Raw genomic sequence first — 22431 nt, forward strand, 5'->3', positions numbered from 1 at the left:
TTACTTTTGTATAATTATTAAAAGCTAGTTACCTGTGAGTATTAGAGATAAGGGTTATGGTATGTGTGCGTGTGTGTGTGTGGCTGTGGTTATTCCACAAACAAGTAATCAGCTGTTTAGTACATTCAGCTGTTCATATACAGTACATGCAGTACAACAGTACACTGGTGGAAGCTGCACTATATGGGTCAATTTCAATTTAGAGATTAAATATTCCAAATATATGTACATTGAAAAAATAAGATATACTTGAAAATTTGGTATTTATTACAAGTACCTTTTCCCTGAAAAACAAAATAACCCAAACATGTTGACTTAAACTCTCCCCTTACATTTTTAATTCTTACCAAACAAAACATTATGTTGCAAACTTTTTCACTAAATTGTAAATAGACCTAAACCTAGCAGTTTCCGAGATATTGTCCCACAACACAAGGTGATTATGATGATAGAGTGATAGAAGAGAGAGAGAGAGGGTTAGGTGGTGTGGCTGAAGAAGAGAGAAGGGGGAAAGGTGGTGATTTTTACTTCCACAACCTTTGGCCCTGAAAATAAAATAATTTAATTAAAAGAATTTTACCAATAACAGCCAAGAATAAGTATTTATCGCTTCGTATTATAGATAGCGTTCTTCGAATATTAAAATGGAAAATTTAAAGATTAAAACCAGTTTTGTTAGTACCGAGGGGTAAAAAATCAGGGCTAACAATCTGCAATTAATTTTATGATTTTTACTTTAATATTTGTAGAAAAGTGCCTGTAATACAATGCTATACATGAGTTTTCAGTAAGGCTTAGAACCGGTTCTAATCCAGTAGATATTAGTCGGTTTCAAAGCCATACTGGAGATTTTTTGTGAGATTGTGCTATTTTTATAATTAGTCTATACTAAGGACTTAATAGCCTTACATACTCCTTTATATCTATTCAACTCCCGGTAAAAGAATAGTTCTTATTAATTATAATCTTTGTTTGACAAGTGTTCAATCAAATATTTCCCTATGACATATATCTATTTTCTTAATCTTGGGTCTGAAGGAATAAGATAATAGCCGATAAATGGATGTAAATCCCGAATGATGATATACAAAATTACCCCTTCTGTAGATTAAAATTAGTTTCTGAAACTTATTGACAATCAACTTAATGAACCAACCAATCAAATTTCAATAAATGTCCCCAAAGTTGTTAACTCAACGAAAAAAAAAAATGTTATAAAACTTTGGGGAATAAGCAGCCCAATATCTTTTCCCTCCCTGTTACTAATGCCTAAAACTGAAAGAATATCCTTATAAAATTTTGGAAAATTGATGTTTATGGAAACATAATACCTTTAGCTTTTAGGAAAGACAAAATATAAAATTCTTAATACTGCAAATCATCCAACAGGGATTTTTTTTTTAAAAACGCTACAGCTAAACAATTAATCAATAAATTCAAGAAAATTACTAAAAAGGGTAAATATAAATTTTGAGAATCCATTATAATAGTAGAGAAAACTTCAAAAGTTAAAAAAAAAATTTTAAGAATCCAAATATATGTTTTTGTACTGTTTATATATATATATATGTTTTGTACTGTTTACTATATTTGTACTGTTTACTATTTTTGTACTGTTTACTATATTAACAGGAATTCTAAGTACGAATTGTAGAACATTCAGAACAAAAATTCCCCTGTGATTTTGTTTTTATGTCAATATCAGCAAACATTATTAATTTACTGCACGTTTTAATACTTTTCTTACAGGGTGAGATTTTAATTTAAACTGATTCGAGGTCACAAAAATGTTTGCTATTTTTGAACAAGGAAAAATAGGGGAAATTGCAGGTTTCTTATATAACATTGTCTCAGCTTTTATTATGTAATAAAGTGAATAATTTTGGCTTTAAATTTTCGTCCAATTAACAGTCGACTAAAAATATAATAAAATTGTAAATCTTATTTCACATAAAGTTAAAATTAGAGACCAGAAGAAATTTTTAAGTGTTTTTTAATTTCATTTAATTTCCTGATTAACAGTCAAATGCCTTTCTTAAATCAAAGTACATGCTAAACTAAAAAAAAGTAGTACTGAACAGGAAAAAAATGCTATGTATAATAATAATCGGTACACCGACAAACGTCCTAATACGACAAACGTCCTAATGCGACAAACCTCCTAAACGACAAACATCCTAAACGACAAACGTCCTAACGCGACATCTCTTAAGTAAAACGTCCTAATTTTTTTTTCAAAAATTAAATCTTAATTTAATTTAAAAATGTTCTAAAATAAAAGGAAATAGATATATATTTTTTTAATTTAGAAAATTAAAGGTTTATTTGTGTAATGCACGGTTGTATTGGGTTCGAAACCATTCCGTTTGTGATAGCCAACACAGACTTTGGGAAAACTGTCGGACAGATTTGTTAAATTTAGCCTATGGTTAAAGTTATTCGATTAAAAAAAATATTTTTTCCTGTGTTTTATCGCCATTTTGAATTTGATATTGTTAAATATTTTTTATAATTAGAGGATTTTGTCCTTAAATTTGAAAGATTTTTTTTTATTTCATAATTTTTGAAAATTTTTAGGACGTTTTACTAAAGAGATGTCGCATTAGGACGTTTGTCCCTTTAGGACGTTTGTCGTTTAGGAGGTTTGTCGTTTAGGAGGTTTGTCGCATTAGGACGTTTGTCGCAGTAGGACGTTTGTCGGTGTACCTAATAATCATATATATAAACATATAAAGATATAATACAATGTATTTAAGGAAATGTATGTGTTGAAAGTATTTGTGATTTGGTGTCTGAAAACGGAAATACACTGCTGTGCTTCTTGCTAGAGATAGCACATTAGGTTGGGATTCAGTGATAGAACAATAGAGAATAAATTAATCTTTCTCTTAAATCTAACTCGGAAAAATCAGCTCTTTTATGAAAAAAATGGATGTAGCTTTTAAAAAGTGGCATTTTTCTCCCTCATATTATGTTTACTTTAACAAACGTTATAATATATAAGATTTGAAAACAATTTTGACAATTTTTTTATATTAAATCTAACAATTTGAAAATGTATTATTTGATTTTGCATTATTTACGCACACTTACACAGGGACGTAAAAGTGCAAATATATTCTTTTTTTGCACAGTGCAAGTTTTAAAAACAATAATTCACTCCAAAATCTTTGGACCCCTGTTTTAATCTTACTATATAAAGCCTTACACCAACTAAACTAATATCTAGCTTGTAACTATTTAGAGGGCTCAAACTTTGAGTGTTCTTGTTTTATAAAAAAAATTAGACCAACAATCATAAATATAGTTTCAATTACATGTACAGATCAAGAAAGCTGAAAATAAGAATCTTTAATTTTATTTTGAAAGATACATAAAAGATTCACTGTGCTATTGCATTCCCTTACTCGATCTTCCTGTACAAGGATAGGAATAAATAATCTTTAAAAACCTTTAGGGATAATAATAAAACAATTGAGTTCAAATTCATGTACTTTTCCAATTAAAATAATCAAAATTACACCTTATACAGATTCAAAACAGTTTGGACACTTCTAGGTTGTATAACCTAATAAACATTTACTAAAATTACAAGCCAACGGGTGAGAAAATGTATTAATAATGCTTTTGGGACAAGTAAAATGTAAAGTCCATTATCTCCTCCCTCCCTTTAATTGTCCTAGTTATAATAAGACACGTCCATGTCTGTGATTCAAAATTTGGTATTCCCTGCACTCTTTTCAATTTGAACACATTACTGTGAATTCTAAATTTTCTTATAAACATAAATTTTATCTCATTTTACATAAAATTAGCTTTTTACTAGCTGCTTAAATGTCTAAAATATGCTATGAAAATCTGCTAGTAAATAAAAGATCAAAACAGCCTCAATAAACTTTTTTTTGCTGTAATTATATCAATGAAAGTTGTAGACTATATGTAATTAATATAATTAAGTTAAATAGTACATAAATGGTTCTAGACATGCCTACATAAGTATCATTCTAATTGACTCTTATTTTTATTAATATAACATAGTAAACATACACTGTTGAAATTTTATGTTTTTCTTTTATAGTATTTCTTAAAGAAAACTTCGTCCCTAGTTTCTGTGGACTTTTTTCTAAGTAAAAGACACACAATAACTTTAAAACAATTACAATTATATTGATTTGTTTGAAAATTATAAATTCAAATGAAAGGAATTAAGCCTGAGAAAAAATGTAAATTTTTATTGAAATTTATTCGATGTTAGCGAATTATCTGAGATTACTTGAATTTAAACTGATTTAGAAATGAATAAAATGTATTTATATCAGTTTAGAAAATAATTGTTAATATCAGAGTTTAATTTTCTGAAAAATAAAAAGTTAATGGACTTTCTTCAGGGACTTGGGACAAATAATTAGTTTAGAAGTTTGGAACCATCCAATCATAATTCGATAGTACTACTCAAAGTTGTTGAGCCAACGAATAAGATATAGTTTTTATAAAACTTTGGGTATTTAGAGTCCAATGTCCACTCCCTTCCAGGGTAAAATGGTAAAAAATATACTATTCTTAATTTTTTTTCAATATATTCATAAATTTTAATCGCTTTAAAAAATGTATTCAAAAGTACTTACTTTATCTTATAAAGTAACTTTACTTTAAAAATTCTAATATAACTTTTAACTATAACATAATGCAATAAAATGTAACATTACATCTAAAAATATAAGTATCACTATCTTGAACAACAGCAAAGATATGAGTAAGCTGCTACCTATACAACAGCCTGTATCCTATTAGTGAATGTAAGAAAATGTCAAAGCATTGTTGTAAGTGTATTGTTGTCTCTTAAAGATGTTCATTCCTTCCTGCTAATTTTAAAGATTAAAATAAAATTAATTATTTAGTGATTTAATTAATAAGTTCCATGTCAGGGTTAAAGCTACTCTATAACTTGGATAGCTGCGTTAAAATATCCTCCAACCCGTTAGCTTATAGAGGTTTAGGGAAAGTGTGGGGAGTTGATAAAAAAGAGCTTAAAACCAGCCCAAGAACTATATGAAGCTTTCCTTAAATGCAGAACTCAAGCTATTCTGTAGTTATTGAAATCCTAATCTTCAGGCAAAAACCTTATTAACTTATATAATATCATTTCATATTACATAAACAAACGTATTTTTATAATTGTAAAATTAAATCCGCCAATTTTTACTATTTTGTGTGAACTACTATTGCAAAATCTGGCCACCGGCCAAAACATTTCATCTTTACTCCTCTCTCATCTCTCTCTGTCTATTCTATTATCTGACTCTCTATTCTCTTGTAGCACGCTGCTATAGTCGCTTTCTAAAACAAGCATTGTTCTTGTTCTAACAAAACGGCAAACTAATTTCTATCCTTAGCAAAGCTTTCCTATTAGATTTTAAACATTAAATTAAGACACAAGAAAACTTCGTTTCGAAAAAAGTTTTTTTAAAGATAAAATTCATTTGAATGTAATGAAATTCACAATTAAAATTTGAGAAATTGTTGTTTTATAAGAGACAACATTTTTCTTAATGTTAATTGAAAATAAGCAAAAAATGAATCATTCATTGGCTAAAAACGTTCTTAATTGATCTTGGACAATCAATTGATTAGTAAGTTTAAGAAATTAAGTGAATTATCTGTATATTTTCTCTTTATTTCTCATGAAAGTGGCTATACATTAAAAAAAGACTTTATTAAATGAAAATTAATGAATTAGTTAGTATATGTGAATATTCAAAAAGAAATATAATAGGATAAAGATAGAAAGAAATTGCAACTATAAAAATGTAAATATAACTTTATACAGTCTTCTTTTTTTCCAATAAAGTCAAAATTTCTTGAAAGTCAATTTTTTTAAAAACATTCATTTGACTATTGCTTTGTACCTAATACCCATGTATAAATACGTATTCCCATACATGTACACCATATATAGAATATATACTTGATGTTTCAAAACTTTAAGTCACAAACAAGCAAATAGCAGGGGAGCACAGCGTTTCAATATTTAAATGCCTTTCATTTAACATATTCTTTTACTAAAGACAGTTTGTGATATGTTTACCTATATTTCAATATGAAGCTCTGAATTGGTGTGGGGTTGGTCAGGTTTTAAGCTATTTTGGGAGAAAAGACCACCCTCAAATGAAAAATTACCAAGGTTAAACCTTATGTGCAACATGAACAAGAATTTTGATATCCATAAAACAAATAATAAACAGACACAAGCACTAGAAAAAATTGATATCTTAAAGCTAAGCTAAAATTTTTAAATATCTTCATCCTAGTTTTGAATGTGTATGAAATAAATACACACTTGTACACATACACACAACAAGTGACAAGTTTTCCCTTTAGAAATTTGTTTGTACAGATTTTAAAATAAAAACTATAAACATTTTTCTTTAAATCTTCAGAAATTGAAGTTGCAGCTGTAATCAAATTATTTTTCTAATGCTTGACAATTATTTTCAAAATACATGCCCCTTTTACTGTATAGATATGTGTATGTATGACTGTTTATCTGCTTAAATGTCAGAGTAAAATCAAGGCTTCTACTAAAAATGTTTTTACATAAATTATAATGAGCACTGCGTGTTGGGTAGTTTTCATCTTTTTATAAACAAAACTTTACAATAATTAACGTATGTTATTTAGGATCAACTGCAGATCACGGTAAAATATTCCTGGTAACGAATGTTTCAAAAAATCTATGAATTTTAAAGGCTGCTACCTGCCAAACGGCTGAACAGCCAGATCATACCCGCATTTCATTTTAAACAGCATAAGAAGGCCTACAAATAATCTGGAATAGCCAAGATACAATGATGCACAGGGAAAGCTTCACTGAAGAAAAAACGCATAAAATAGGTATTTTTCGCGCATTTCTCTGCACTGCACATTGGGGCAAATCAACCAAAAAGGGGATTTAATTATTTAGTACCCTTAAAATTCATCTCACAAAAATTTCATTTTATACTTTTTTGTAGGTAATTCAACAACAAACAAATTTGCTTTTATGTTTTTTTCTGTCATTTGAAAGGAACATGGAGATAAAGGTCATTTTATGAAGGTAGATAGAAAATTACCAGATTGACCCCTCCCAAAAATAGCCCCCACTTACCCTATCCATCTATCTATCCATCAATCTATCCATCTATCTATCCATATATCTATCCATCTGTCTATCCATCTATCTCTCCATCTATCTATCCATCTATATATCCATCTATCTATCCATCTATCTATCCATATATCTATCCATCTATCTATCCATATATCTATCCATCTGTCTATCCATCTGTCTATCCATCTGTCTATCCATTTATCTATCCATCTATCTATCCATCTATCTTTCCATCTATCTATCCATCTATCTATCCATCTATCTATCCATCTATCTATCCATCTATCTATCCATCTATCTATCCATCTATCTACCCATCTATCTATCCATCTATCTATCCATCTATCTATCCATCTATCTATCCATCTCTCTATCCATCTATATATCGATCCATCTATCTATCCATCAACTATTCATCTCTTTATCCATCCCCTATCAATTTATCCATCCATCAATCTATCCCTCTATCTATCCATCCATCTATCCATCTGTCTATCCATTTACTTATCCATCTATCTATCCATATATCTATTCATCTACCTATCCATCTATCTATCCATCTATCTATCCATCAACTATCTTGAATTTCGTGTTTAAAATGTCTAATTAGGGGTTTTGGTTATCAGAGCAATATGAGAATTTTTTAGTAGCGCAGCTACCCTATCACTAGCTTTTTGGGCCCTTTAAAGTGTAACTAGGTTAATTGTAGTCCGATTTTAGTGTTCAAAGTGTCAAATTTGGGGTCATGGAATTCATTTCAGTAGGAGGGGAGGGGATGGTGTAAATGGGGGTGGATGGGGATCCTTATTTTAGCAAGCTACAAGTTTCACTTTATTTTTATGTTTAATAAATCCATTATAAATGTGAGCATGATTAACATAAATTTTTATTAACTAATATCTATATTTATAATGATATTATGATTCTTGTTTACTGTTTATATGTACACTAGCGGCTTCGCCCCTAGCCTCTAGAAGATTTGCCCCAAGAGGTAATTAAACAAGGATGACAACATCCATGAAAGAAGCGAAGCTCTGAAATGGAAGGACAAACGAACATTAACACTTGTGAAGTGTCAGAACTGAATATTAATGCATGTCTATACAAAATTGTAATAAAAACTGATTAAATACATGTTACTGTTTAAGGACATACTGACGTTTTTAGGACTTGATCATTGAGATGCTTCGCTTATTACAATAGACGTTATTTAAATAGGAATCAGTATTAAAAAAATCAGATGAATAGGATATTTTTAACATTCAAAACCATTATTTGTTGTCAAAAAAGTAAAAATCAGCCTATTATAAATGGATGTACGGACTTTCTGGTAACGATTATAGAGTTGCTGTGCTTTCTAAGTCGTACCTAACTGTTGTAGAAATCAGCATGAAAAGTTTGAGATCGATAGGACAATTCTAGCCTGTTTAAGTTAAGTAAAAGAGCTAACTGTACCAGACGTACGGACGGACCGACCCTAATTATAGAAATATGAAAAAATTGAGGGGGATTTTTATTTTTGAAAAAGATCTTTAAACAATCACAGGACCAGTAGATATATTCCCTGAACAGTAGAATTCAATCAGTTTAGTGGTTAGCGAGATCTTAAGGGATGGGCGGACAGACAAACAGACATCAAGCTACTTTGTATTATATATTAACACCTAGGGATCTAAGGAACAAAACAATAACCGATTAATATGTGTACATCCCCAATATTGATACATATTTAATAAATTATATTACAAAATTATTTGTCTGTAGATGACAATTAGTGGTTGAAAAGTTTTGACACTCATCTTAATGAACCAACCAATAAAAAATCAATTAAATTTCCTGTTCTTAGTTAAGTTTTGACACTCATCTTAATGAATCAACCAATAAAAAATCAATTAATTTCCTGTTCTTAAAGTTCTTATGCTAACGAATATAAAAACGTTATAATAAAACTTTGAAGTTTGGGGACTAGTGTAATTAACAGTTCCCTCCCTTTCTAAATAAAACTGCTGACTTTAAACATGAATACCCTGTAACTTCATAATTTAAAAAACAAAGCATTACCAATAGACAGACAGAAGACTACTTGCTAATTCCAATTTAGAATGATTATAAGAACCTCACGTTATTTGCATATTAACTTTACCTTTCCGCAGTGAGGTAGGGGACATTGGGCTGTTTATAACACTAGTCCCCAAAGTTTTACAGTTGTGTGTTCAAACGTATTAACTACTAACTTTAATCTACACAAGGGGTTATTTGGTGTATTATCATTGGGGATGTACAACAATTTATTGACCTTTGTCTTATCTCTTTAGATCCCTGATATTTGTAATGATCTATAGAAACGATTATTTAGTTACATTAAAACATCAAACATAAAGAGGTTTAGATTTAGGTTTAGCCCCCCCCCCCTCTCCTCTTCATCATTTAGTACAATGGAACTTGAAAATATTTATTATTAACTTTAATTCTAAGTCAGAATAAATATTTCCCAATATGTCTATGTTTTTGTGTCTTTTATTTATTTGAATTATTTCTTAAGTTTTGACTTTAAAAGCGCATTTAAACGCCTTTTCTTACAAGCTTTTCGTGCACCCACGTTCAGAAAACGGGCTAAAAACCCCTACGGGGGCGCGGGGGGGTAAATGAAACCAGTACTGGCGATTAAAATATGTCTTTGGGTAATCAAATATCGTTTTTTTAGCCGGCGACACCCGGCGAAAACGTGTTTCCTCTTACTGTCTTCTTAAATGTTGATTAAAAAACAAACAAATAAAAACTAAAATCTTGACTTCAACTAGAATTATTTAGGACTAATTTCTTCAATTTGTGTTTTTTTCTTTTATACTGTCAAAATATATGTAATGCATGACTCATCAGAAGTTATTTTGTCTAATTACGTTAATTCTAAGAGATTTTATAATAATTTTAAAATTGTTGGTGAAACACAAAAAGTATGCCTTTTTCTGTAAGAAAATTTTTGCATTTCTTGACTTCCATGCATTAGAATGCTTACTTAAAAAGCGTATTTTTACGATTCCTTTGAAATCTGATGTACATTGGGTATGATAATACTCATAGAATGTTTAAAACTTGATTTGGGGGTGGTGAATTGTTGCCCCTTGTTGCCCCTATGTGCACTGCGAGATAATTATGCATTTTTGATTTATGGCTATTTCAGATTATTTGTAAACCTTCTTATGCCGCTTAAAACAATGTGCGGGTATGATCTGTACGTTTAGCCGTTTGGCAGCTAGCAGCCTTTAAAATTCATAGATTTCTAGAAATATTCGTTACCAGGAATATTTTAACGTGAACTGCAGTTGATCCGTTATTTCTTTATTAAGAAAGTGAACATCCGCCTTTTCTAATTAAAACAAAATCCAAAAATATATCTAAAATTAACAACAAAAAGTTCTTTTATATTTTCTATTTTTGTTTAAATACTACTTAAAATAAAATGCTTGAATTAAAATTTCAAGAAAAGTTTTCTTTAATTGCCATAATTAGAAGATAAAGTTACTTCATTAGATAATGTTTATACAAATATACTTTAAATAACTTTAAATGATAAAATAAGATAGATAAGGACGATTGCAGATTTCATATAATAAAATAACATACAAAAATGGATGTAGAATATATGTGAATATTATGACAAGGGAAAAATTGTCGTCAATTTAGGTTGCTATTTTCACTGTCATTTATTGGTTCGTTCGTTAATTTAGTAGGAGGGAGGGAATGGAGTAAAGGGGTGGAAGTGGAGGATCGTTATTTTAGCACGCTGCGTGAGTCACTTTATTAGAGAACATGAAAATCTGGTATGACATCCAAGTAATAATATATCCATTTATACAAAATTGCGTTAGTGACAGGTAGAACAATAAGACATGTAGAGCAGCCTAACTTCCAAACAAATAAGTTTAATTAATTATTTTATTAAATCTCATTATAGTTTACTAATAGTTATGTCAATGTAAACTTTTTTCATCTAGAAATGTATTATTTTCATTACATTAGGGAACAAAGTTAATTTAATCAAAAGTTTAATAACTTTTTTTTCATTAGATTTGTGTAATTAGAGGAAAATATGAGTTTTATATTAGCCCAAGTTATTCAGGAACATTCATTAGTTTTATATTTTTGTAGGAGTTTTATAAGAAGAATGGAGTTCTTGATTTTTATCCCTGTAATCAGTTTATCTATAAACGTGTTTATAAGATATATGAATATGGACGATTTTATAATTTTGCTTTTTGTTATTGATATTTAGTAAAATGTCAACAGTAACCAATTTTATTAAATGCCGATTGTCGATGCATTTTTTTGACAGTTTATAGAAACTGATCCTTTATCATATGATAGTTTATATTCTTAAAATGAAAATACTATTCGTATCCCTAGATTTAATCTCTCTTATATATGTTACTAAATAAACATTTTAGCGATGAAAAAGAATTTTTAATTCAAAATTTAAATTAAAAACAAGAACGAATGACATCCTAAAAAGGTAACAGTTTAATTATCAATAAAATCACATAATTGCCTATTAGATATTAAATGCATTACAGACAAACAGACCACTTCTTTTAAAGTCCTATTCCATTTAATCAAATTTTCCATAAAGCTTTAAATAATCTCTTTTATCTCATTCATAACTTACAACTTTAACAATTTTAAAACCCCTTGATGTATAAAATATAAATGTATTAAACTTTTCCCCTTATACCTTCCCCAACCATTCCTCCAACTTTTATCTTTTCATTTATCCCTCTTTTCTTTCATATGAAATTTAAGGATAAGGGAATCATAAAAATGGACGAAGAAAGAGTTATGATAAAGCGTCTTGTCTAAAAAAAGGAATATAAAATAGACAATTTAGATGTTTAATTTGTAGATGTTTAATTTAAATTTATGAATTAAATGATTTTTTCTGCTTTTTCTTCTAATATGAATTTTTCTTTTCCCCCTGTTTGAATTCAACATTAGAAGATGATAAGATTATATACTTTTCATGGGATTAAGCAAGGAATAACAAAGTAAAGAAGAAGACCAGCGTAGGATAAAAAATTAGCAGGTATGCAGTGTTAGGTCTAAGCTGAAAAATTAATTTTATCCAGAGGATTATTTGTGATCAAATCTTTAAAGGCTGTTAAAAATTGGACTTAAGATAAGGGTTTAAGTTTAGTTTGAACTAATTTAACTATAACAACATCTTAATAATATATATAATGCTATTGAAAAGAATAAATAGCTACCTGATCCTTCATCTGTAAGTAATCTATGGGATTAAAGGATATGGGAGGAAAAGTAAATTGTATGTGCTTTTAATATTCAGTCTGTGAGCGGGTCCAACATAATTTTGCACTTTTACAAAGTATTACACACTATGGCACACTTTGAGAACAAGATTTGTAGGATCATGTGAAGAAGACAACCACATCAAGTACATGTGAATTGAACAATCCCCAAGTTACGATTTTTTTGTGAAAAGAACAAATGAAGTTATATCTGTATTTATTGATAATGAAAGAAACTCTGATTAACAAAAATCAAGTGGTTTTTCTTAAATAAAATTTTTTTTATTAATTACTTTACTTAAAATCATTTGAAATGTAATTTATGATCTTTTCTAAAAATTATTATGTCTATAAAAAATATTTAATACTCTTTTATATGACCAAGAAAACATAAAAAAAGTCATTTATTGATCTGTAATAGTATGATCTGTAAGTCCACAGGGGAATCTATTTACATTACATCTAAATCAATTATGCATCTGTGATCTAATAAAGATAATTTCAAATATTACCATTTACTCTTACTTTTTGTATTAATAAATGTACATAATATATTACATAAATATTAGGTTTATGTAATTTGTTATGCATTAAACCTAATTTCATTTATGTTTTTGATGAGAGGTCTTAGGTTTTTTTGATTTCAGACGTAAAAATTTCTTAATTGTCTTAGTTGTCTACTAAAAAAAAATAAAATTAAAAATTTGGCAGTGAAGCTAAATTTTCTATTATATTTCAAAGATCCAACCAATTCTTTTTCTTATGTTTACCTTATGCTAAATAACTACAAAATTTTGAATTTAAACTTGCCACAATTCAAGTAGTATACTAGGACAAGTAAAAGAACACTATGGTATACTCTGGGTTTGGTGCTTTAGACATTTCTAGCTCTAAGTGTTAAAATGCCCCAAAATTTGTTTTGTAATGTTTTGTAGATTTAGACCAGTGTGAATTATTTCTGGTAGGTAGAGGAAAGAAGAAAGTAATTGAATTGTGAATCTTACAAATATTTTTCCATTTAATCAATACAAAATTAAGCCAAATTCATTTCAGGAAAATGTGAGACAAAAAATTGCTGGTACAAGGGCAAGAAATGTTTAGATTTGTTGGATAAATAGAAGAGATATATTTATATTGAGAATAGTACAGAAGGAAAGAAAAATAATGAAAATAAAAACATACAAAAAGATAATTTATAGATTAAGATAAATAAATAATTCAAATAGATATGTTATTCCAAATAATTGTATCAGAAATAGTTATAAACAAAGAACACAACTTTTTAAATAATAAATACCAAAGATTTTTTCTCGAATAAATATTAGTATTTGGTAATAGCTGAAATCGTTTCCAAAACATAAAATATGAATAATTAGATATCTAATATTTTTTTCTATTTTGTAACTCTTTGATTGCACAATCTTTGTTTAGAAATGATAATTGTGACTAGCAATTTGCTGAATAGTTCCCATTGTCTTATTTGCTAAGTCATGCTACTGACATAGCAGTAAATAAATTTTTTTCTGTGTACAGAAAAATAAATATTTTACTCTCTTTTCCAATGTACAGAAAACCAAAATATTTTTTGGTGCATATTTATAATTGCGTTTAGACATCTGGCAGAATGTTTGTTTGTGTGTATGTGTGTGTGTGTGTGTGTGTGTGTGTGTATGTGTGTGTGTGTGTGTGTATGTGTGGATTTATGTGTTTGTGTGCAAATAGAATACAGAGCTGCTGAGAAACAAGACAGGGTCAGTTTTACTAACAACAAAAGAGAAAAAATCAAGCAAATTGATTTTATAAAGTTAATCTTTAGGGGGAATTTAATAATTTAAAATTTTCAATGTAAGTATCAAAAAATATCATGATTCCTTTTACAGTTTAAAAAGCGCAGCATCTCTATAATCATTACCATTACCGTATTTTTAACATGTTAATGTTTTAGCTCTTTTAAGGACAACGTTTTTATATGATATCATTATCCTATTACCATGAGCTTTTGAATAGAGATTCCTATGACAATTATATTCAAGTTTTATGTAAGTATGTTCATACATCTAAGTTATGTTGAATACCAAAAGCGTTTTTACTTTACAATTGTTACTTGTTCGAATGTTTAGCCGTCTGATCTGTTGTTATCCTTGTTTTAAGAGAATAAAGTTCCATGCGCTCCTGCGGTGGGGGGGAAATGTACTTAGAACTATTCATAACCTATTACATGCATACTGGAACACATGGTGTTATTGTAAACTTGCTAATTATTGCAATAGCGTCTTAAAATGGGGAAGAGTCAGCTCTCTCATTCGCTGGCTCAAAACTTTATCTTAATCTAGATAGTGGTTTCAAACTAGTAGTGTCCAAATTTTTCAACCTATAATCTAACCATGGTTTTTTGACTGAAATATGAATGTAAGGTTCGAAAAAAACAGTTATGCCTCTGAAAAGTCCTTTTGAAAACAGCTTGTTAGTTTTCTTTTGAGAAATGTTTGAGGCGATAGAGAATTTTGTGAAGTGGCTATAAATCTTTCTTTAAAGACTTTACATAAACACCAATATTTTTGCTTCCCCCGAACCTCATCTCTTTTTATCAGGGAAGGAGGATAGGTACATTCAATTTCAAATTATACTGGAACCCCAAAGTTTTGTTAATATCTTGGGAAGGAATTATATCAAATTGTGTTTAGTTGGTATAAACTAGCACAGTAGTGTTCTTACTTTTCTACCAATAATTTTGATATACAGAAGGAGTCACTTTACCTATCATAATTTAGAATAATTTATAACCCATTGCCTTATCCCTTATTATTCCTGCACTTTATACTATGCCTAGTTATTCCAACTATTGTATTTCTTATACAACTTTCACTTTGGTTCCGAGATTACAGGAGTGCTCATAGAGCAGTAAACTCACATTTAGAGATGTTAGGATTTCAACTTTAGATTCCTGTAACGAAGAGGTCAAATTAGTTAGTGCAAGGATTCTAAGATTGGATTGTTACCATAAAGTCCGTACGTTTATTTTTATACCCAATGTTTATTATTTGGCTATTTTATACATTAAAATTATCCTGTCGTTAAATTTTAAAATAACGTTTCCTAGAACAATTAGGCACAATTTTTAGGCATAGATTTACATTTATTTATAACAACAAGTGTCTGCACCCCTAGTATCAAGGAACTTTGTATTCTATAGAGGGGCGGGGAGAGAAATGGCCTAAAACCATACCAAAACTATAATATAAAAACTTAAATAGCCTAAAACCATCCAAGGTTCCTTAAAATTGAGAAATCATTCGGTTCAGTGGTAACCGAGATCTTGATGGACAAAAAATATCTTACTACTTAATAAAATGGAAAAGCACAATTGTCCGAATGGCTCCTTTGATTTGTTGAGACCCATTGTGACGGAATACTTGTAATAACTTCCTATACAGAGGTTAAATAGGTATACAAGGAAAAGAAAGAAATGAGGAGAGGGAATTATTCACAGCAGTGTTCACATATAACTGCTGAGAAACAGTTTGGTAGTGCTGATACTCTTTAAATATAATATGGCCGTAAGTCAGATTATTTAGATAGTGTTTTGGTAATAGAATTTTTTACAGAACATGCCGTAATTGAAAAACAGCTGCAATAATAAAAATATACTGTATAATGCTGCACTATTATAATTTTAGAATCATTGCAAGAACAGCCAAATATTCACAGATGATTTCTCTAGATACAGGAAAGAAGAGAGGGATTTTCGGGGGTGGAGGGTGTATAGTATTAAGATAAAAGGGGAACCTAATATTGGAGTAAAGATCAACTTTCCAAAAAAAAGCAATTTGTTGATATTAATACTTTCTAACATTTCTTTTATAATTCTACAGGCGGCTGTGCCCCTTGCAAATATGGGCTCTATATTAAAATTGCTGGAAAATAGCCTAAAACCATTCAAAGCCTTAAATCTAAAAATGAAATAGCCTAAAACCATCCCAGGTCCTATGTTCGCAATGAATGGTTCGCAAAATTTAAACTTAAAAACCTCACTACTTTTATATAACCTTTCCGTCTGTCTGTAAGAAATGTTATAGGGAACAAGTGAATTTCTGAGTTGCTATTCAAGATAGACAGCTGATATTTGTTGTAAAGATCGCCAATACTAATGGACATCCAGTATATGATTTATATGTTTGTCAATCTATGATTTTCATTTGCTTCGCTACTTATGGATGTTATCATACTTTTTAGATACTACGTACATGTAATTGAAAAGAACGCCAATTAAAAAATTAACAATAAAGGCATAGAAATTATAATTATGAAATTAACAGGAAAATTTTCTATAATATGATATGTAAGGATGTAAGTATCATACTTGTATATATTTTCATTTCTTAATAAATCTTTTAGCCTGATGTATGACTGCATTGGATATAGAATACGCGGAAGTTTTGACAGGGGAATTTTTGTCGTCAATTTAGGTTGCCAATATAGTCCTCAGATTTTGGTTAATACTTTCCTCCGCAGTCAGGAGAGAGGGGTGGGGTATGGTTATTTTAGCCAAGCGGAAGAAACATTTGATCAGGGTATGGGAGAATATTTCACAGTAACCACGTATTTTATATCCATTATGACATCATAATTAAGGTTAATTGTAATTTCCTGAATCCTGGTCTATTTATTTCCAACCATTAATTTCCTTAAAGTTAATCAATTCAAGAAGTTGATTTAATTGGTCAAAATACAATTAAAAAAACGGTTAAATTCAAATCATATAATTGTAATCTTTTAGTGATACAAAATAGACAAATGTTTGTAAATCTGTCCGCCTGTCCGTCCGAAGCTTGGGATCTCGTTATTCTCAGAACCGTTTGGGCTCTACTTTTAAAAGAATATACCTACTGGTGATATTTTAAGCTATTTTTAAGGAATTGAGATTGAGACACCCCTACCAATAAATCCTCCCTCTTGGGAATGAATCTTTAGAGGCTAGGGGCATAGCCGCTGGTAACAAATACAATGTAGTATAATACATAGTAAATCTACATTAATATTGCTTCTAAAACTAGCATTACTCTACACAAATACATATAATATTATTATGCAAAAAGTATAAATAAATATTTATGTAATAATAATTTGTCTCATCCACTTCATGGGTTAAAGGGATAATTAAATAGAATATTTACTTATGACTTTAATATTTATCTAAATATTTATTTAAAGAGATTTGACTGTCACTCAAAGTTTTATGAGCCGGTTCTCCTTTGTTCTCTTAAAAACTTTGGGTACTTTTATTCATTATTAGGTTTGGGTAAACTAGTAGTGTCCAAACTTTGAATCTAGTAAATGGTTATTATGTATATCATAATTGGGGATGTGTTGTCCTACGTCTTATCCCCTAAGATCCCTGCTTTTATTTGACATTTCGGGATGTATTTACTTATTTTCTGTCAGTCTGTAATATACATATTGGAAATGAAGTTCTCTTGGCTGCTATTTAATATAGAATTCTAATATTTTTCATAGCTTTTTATCATATGTTTATAACCGTTCCCTAAATGCTATGGGATCCACTCCTAGTATTTCTGGCCTTGCATACCAGTAAATGGAAAATATATATTATTATTATTTTCTACTAAATATGCGCATTCAATGTAGAAAAAATGTAAAGCTTTTTTTTCTTCTATATAATGCTTGAAAGTATAAAAGAAAACAGAGTAAGGGTTAAGAAAATGACCGAAACATGGATTTACATCCCTAATAAATATACACAAAATTATCTCTTCTGTAGATTACAATTAGTGGATTAAACGTTTGGACAATCATTTAAATGAACCAAGCAATCAAAATTCAATAAATGTCACCAAAGTTGTAGAGCCAAGGGATAATAAAACGTGATTTAAAAACTTTGGGGATTAGTGTAATCAACAGCCCAATGTCCTCTACAGATAGCATACAGAGTCAAATCACTTTAGGTCTGTAGAGTATACTAATTACAATTAATTATTTTTGCTGTTTTGCACGGTATGATTCATTGTGTACATGTGTACCTGGACTTTGGGGGGGGGGGGAGGGGGGCTTACAACCAAATATTATCATTAATTATAATAACACATATACAACAAAAACATATTGTACTTTTAGACCCCATTTTGGTATAATAGAAAAATATATTTTTTTAAACATAAAAAATAACAAACACTTCTTTCTGGAAGGCTTTTTCTATAATATAAGATATTTTAGTAAATCGTTTTGATTGCGTATTAATATACCATAAATTAAAACGAAAAAATTTGAAGAAAGTGCAGTAAATTATTTATTTTTATCATTTTAAATTTCTTAAAACCCATGTTTGATAGAATGTCCAAAGTTCTAATCAATTTAGGTATATCTATCTTATGATGAATCATGTTTTATTGAGAAATATCTAAAAAAATTTATATGTTAAGGGATACTTAAGTTTGTGTTTTTGGTTTTTGGGGAAATTCATTATGTTATTATTTATTTAGAAATAGATACATCCATATGGGTGAGGTTAATTAGGTGGTTCCAAAGGCCAATAAATAATATTAAAATCACAGCAAGGTAATACCCAAATCTGATGTGACACACTCAAAATGACTACAAGAACCTTCACAAGACACTCATTACATATGTTAGGTTATGTTATTTTGGCATACTCCCTATTATCACTAATGTCTTTTTCTTAGTAGCGCAAGCTGCTCTATAACTAGGTTCGGTCTTTCCATCCGACTAAGTTAAGAAAATTATTCTTACTCAGATAGTATAAAAACAAAGGTATAATTTATCTAGTGTAGGTTTTTTATTATAACTATTCAATTTAAACCGCTTTTTAGCCACTGTCATATTTAGCATTTACTTTTTCTCTAATTCTATTAATGATAGCTAACTATTTTTTTAAAAATTTATGCCAATATAGCTACAATAATATGTTGATATTATGACAACACAAAAGTTTGACATAAGTTGAAAATATGGTTATTTGTAAACCTATAAATTTACCAAAATTTATTACAAACTTAACCTTAGTTTGAAAACAAAATTATTAACCATTAGTTTTGGTTTGAGTTAAAGTGTGTATGTGTGTGTGTGTGAGAGTTTGTATGTGTTTTAAATTCTTATCCCCTTTTCCAAAGTTTTAAGATAGATCTGTTTTAAAGTTTGATGTTTTCTTCAATATTATCAACTTTATATCCAACATTAACCAAGGATTAGGGGATATTATTCTAAAAAATAAAATGTTGATGAATTAAGAAAGGCATCTATTTCATTAAATCCATTTCATAAGAAGTCGAGAACAAATATTGAAAGTCAAGAGTAACCATAATATAAGCTATTTCCCTTAAATATGGGTCAAACATACAAATTTTGTATGCTTTGCTTATATTGGGACGGAATAATTAAACAAGGATGACAACATTCATAAAAGCGAAGCACTGAAACGGTAGTACAAACGGACATTAACACTTGTATGTATAGTGTCAGAACTGAATTATCAGAATATAAATGTATTAGAGTCGAAGCAAAATCGTAAGTATTTGTTGAAAAACTGCTTGATACAGGATAATGTTTTTGGACATACTTACATTTTTAGGACTTAATTATAGAGTTGCTTCGCTTATAACATTATACTTTGTTGTCCCAGGAATGAATATACCAAAAATCAGATCAATCGAATAATTAGATCACGTAAAAATTTGTTGTTAAAAAAAAGTAAAAACATCAACATGTTTAAAATGAACGTACGGACATTCTGATAATGATTATAGAGTTGCTACACTTTCTCAATCGTACCTAACTACTAAAGGAATCACCATGCAAAGTTTGAAATCGATAGGACAATTCTTACATGCCTAAAACAACGAAAAAAGCTATCCGTTACGGACGTACGGACGGACCGACACTAATTATTGAAAAGCTTCGCTTTTAAAAAGGGGTGAAATGATTTTTTTAAATAAAAAATAAAATTGAATACTAATGTGAAATAAATATTTGAAATATACATTATTAAAATAGTTTATTTTGTTGTTATTAAAATTTAATAACACAAACAGACTGTCTGAAAAGAAGATAATCACACAGAAAATCTACTAAAATATATGTATAAGTTGTTCTTTAAAGCTTGAACAAGAAATATAAATTGTGCCAACTAACCACTAAAAAACATAAAATCATAAAACGGAGTTAGAAAGTCTTAATTAATGTGTTTTGTAAACCATTTCTCGGCTGCTATTAAAGATATGCGACCTTATTTTTAAAAAAATTCCCTCTCACCAAAAGTATTATAGTTTTGTTTAAACAATAAATCTTCATCTTTTTTGTCTACTGTTAATATTAGGAGAATTTTGAGGGATTTGTTAATTACAAAGGTGCTATTAAAAAACTACTTTAAAAACTTTTTATGGATTACTTTGAACGTTGATCATCTACTCTATGATTTACTTGGTCCGTTCGTTTGACTAACTTTAAATTTTTTTTTTACAATTCTTTGCTATGCTAATCAAGTCAATTTTGTCATCCTTGTTTCAACATTATTTACCAATTAATATAAGTAAAGTGTTTATTTTTCCACCTGTGGGTGCCATATTTTCAGATAAATTATACACCTCGTGTCCAAAAATATAATTTATCAGTACGAACTACACAATACATAGTCTACTACAAAATTTCTTTTAATTTCAAAAGCATTACGTTTTGCATGGAGTATAAGAAAATTTACCTAAAAACTACAAAAATTAACAAGAACCAAGCAATCAAAATTATTTACAGGCACCCAAAGTTTTAAAGCCAACTAACAATATAACGTAGTTACAAAACTTTGGGTACCAGTATAATTTACAGTTCCAACTCCCCTTCCTCTCTAGCAAGTACCCATAAAATGTAAATTGATTTCATAAAACATGACTTATCATATTTTTTTAAATTTTATCCCAAAAAACAAATGATATTAAGTAGTGCAGTCGTTGCATTGATTATATTTTGGTTTCTATAAAAAGAGTGAAAAGTAGGATAAAGTAAGGTTGCATCAAACATACATATACATATTTATATCTGGTTTTAGAACTGTGTAAAATACCAATATAACCGCAGTATTGGCAAATATAATTCCCCACGCCACCCCCCCCCCCCCCCCAACCTTTCCCTATGCCCAAAGTGTACCTATAATCATACTTAAGATAAGGTTTTGAGTAGAATCTTATTCATACGAAACCCGATAATTGTTCATAAAAATCTACCCAAAAAAATATTAAAAACTTCTTATGACACATTTTTCAAAGCTTTTCCAATCAAGATTTTCCACAGAGAAACCAAAATCGTCACCTTACCTAACCTAAGTAAAAATTTACTATCATAATACATAAAAACCTGTCTATGTAGTTTTTTGACACAAAATATTAAATAAAATAAAGTTGTAACATACCTGCAAAAAAACAACAGTTTATTAATATTTTAAAAACAAACATTTTATACATAAACACTGGTTTGATTAAAATAAGAATTATCATGTTAATAGTATCATAGTTGTATATAAAAAATACTTTTGTCATTTTTGAAAAGCAAATAAAAATTGTTTTGCCTTTAGCAGGCAGTACAAATCAATGTAATACCAAGTGAGGTAAAAATACCACACACTTATGAAGTACCTTTGCTAATAACAAAAAAATTGGCAGTTTTGCATAAATACACAAGTGAATAGTGCAAACTCATACCTGATAAGTGTGTGCACAATTTCGCAAAACATATCATTACAACCGCTAATGTTTAACACATAATCATGTGCTCAAAAATAGCAAAAAATATATGAAAGGGGTTTTATATATTTTGAAAGTAAAGTTAGGGGAATTGGATAGAATATAGAATATGTAGTTTTTCTAATTTGTTTATATGATACATGTGCGGAATTGTAGACACACCACCTGAAGTTGTATATTTGGATATTTGTGTATATCAAAATTATCTAGCTTTGCCTTTACC

At 29.1% G+C, this 22431-nt stretch overlaps 1 protein-coding gene across 4 annotated transcripts in view; it reads right to left on the reverse strand.

Moving 5' to 3' along the window:
* The window catches only part of mub (poly(rC)-binding protein mub), a 128333-nt gene that overhangs the window by 80761 nt on the left and 25141 nt on the right, over positions 1 to 22431 (reverse strand). For 2 of the 4 annotated variants that reach the window (XM_080169675.1, XM_080169673.1), the window contains exons 2-3: positions 402 to 545; positions 33 to 174 (exon numbers count right to left, since the gene is read on the reverse strand). The gene's annotated coding sequence lies outside the window, so the exon portion shown is untranslated. Of the gene's footprint in view, positions 1 to 32; positions 180 to 401; positions 546 to 22431 lie in introns of all 4 variants that reach the window. The other 2 variants (XM_080169674.1, XM_080169672.1) reach the window with 1 other exon arrangement.

This window comes from Acartia tonsa, chromosome 8 (genome assembly GCF_053477335.1).
Source record: "Acartia tonsa isolate MP-2025a chromosome 8, ASM5347733v1, whole genome shotgun sequence".
Lineage (NCBI taxonomy): Eukaryota > Metazoa > Arthropoda > Copepoda > Calanoida > Acartiidae > Acartia > Acartia tonsa.